Source organism: Aplysia californica, unplaced genomic scaffold (genome assembly GCF_000002075.1).
Source record: "Aplysia californica isolate F4 #8 unplaced genomic scaffold, AplCal3.0 scaffold00014, whole genome shotgun sequence".
In the NCBI taxonomy this organism is placed as follows: domain Eukaryota; kingdom Metazoa; phylum Mollusca; class Gastropoda; order Aplysiida; family Aplysiidae; genus Aplysia; species Aplysia californica.
The window spans coordinates 916024-917422 of NW_004797284.1; the positions used below are offsets into that span (position 1 = coordinate 916024).

Consider the following 1399-nt stretch of genomic DNA (forward strand, 5'->3'; position numbering starts at 1 on the left):
GGACGAAACAAATTCAATCCCGTTAACATGTATCGAAAACAAAGGAGAGACAACAGGTATAAACTGAAAGTGAATAATGTTAGAATGGCTGAGAGGGATACAACTCCCCCTACTCTGGCATCGAGCTCACGTCTTCTACGTGCGACAGTCAAACGCCTTACTGTTTCATCACAGACATTGGTGGAGAGATATATGACAACACATCAAAGAGCGCACCTTGTGTTTGTACCGGGAGTCTAAAGACAAAGAGAACCCAATTAGAAGGCATCGGTCATTTTGGGACTAGGTGAACAAATCTTTGAACAAGTAATATAATTCAAAGAGGTGGATGCCACATGTGTCTCTAAGGGGGAAAAATCAATTGACGTTTTCGAAAAGTGATTTTATTTAAATCAATCAAACAAAATTGAACGAAACGCAAAATTTTGAAACATCTTTAAATCAGCCACATTGTTTTATTTCACATAGTCTTCATATTCACTAGCTACGCATAGAAGAACACATATTTTACAAAACTGATATTGCAAAATAAACTTAGGAAAAGTGCTTGCTATTTAAACTGAATGTTCCAGGTGTTTGTCATTTCCCCCCAACAAGCTCCAACACTCAACTGGAAATTCTAAATAACCTTTGGCATGTTTCCAGGTCAATTCGTTGGACTTCCTGTGAAACATTGACTTTTAACTGTTCGATTCTTCGTGTGATGTTTCTATAGACTCCGTTTGTCAAAAGACCACACATGAAATAATTGAAGGTTTTCAGGTCGGGGGAATGCGGTAACCATTCAAAGGCCACTCTTGACGTATGGAGTGTGGTCCCATCTTACTTGAACCAGGCCTCCTAAGTAGCTTAAACCCCCCCACTCCTACCTTCCAACCAAACTTCTAAATTTTCTCAGCTTGGTGAGACATCCGTTCGATGTAACTGTGTGTGGTTTTACCGTACTCTCTATCCGTTATTTATTGCTTCACCCGGTAGGGTACAGTTTGTTGATAAAATAATTCAGTTCCTTGCTTCAGTCTACTTAATGCTCTGATATCATCAAAGGTTTCATTTGTTTGCGTGTTACATATCAGGCACGATTTCAGTTCCTAGGTATTCGAATTACTTAACAACACATCAGTTTAAGTTTTTGCCTATGTATACTCCGGCTTTATCGTGGTTAGGACGAAACACCATCACCATTTGAAGGGAATTTAATCTTAAACACTTGTGTTAAGGTAACGTGTTCCTCTCTCAAAACCCTTTCCCGATCATGCGCACACACTGACCGGGAGAAATAGATAGATTGACAGAAGGAGGGAGAGAGAGTGGGAAGCGAGAGAGAATGAGATTGTCTGTGCATATGTGCGTGTGTGTGTGTGTGTGTGGGAGTGTGTGTGTGTGTGTGTGTGTGTGT

The 1399-nt window shown here is 40.3% G+C and overlaps 1 protein-coding gene across 1 annotated transcript in view; it reads left to right on the top strand.

Annotated features, from left to right (window-relative positions):
• LOC101863948 (QRFP-like peptide receptor) overlaps positions 1–1399 on the top strand; it is a 63177-nt gene that overhangs the window by 2260 nt on the left and 59518 nt on the right. The window lies entirely within an intron of this gene.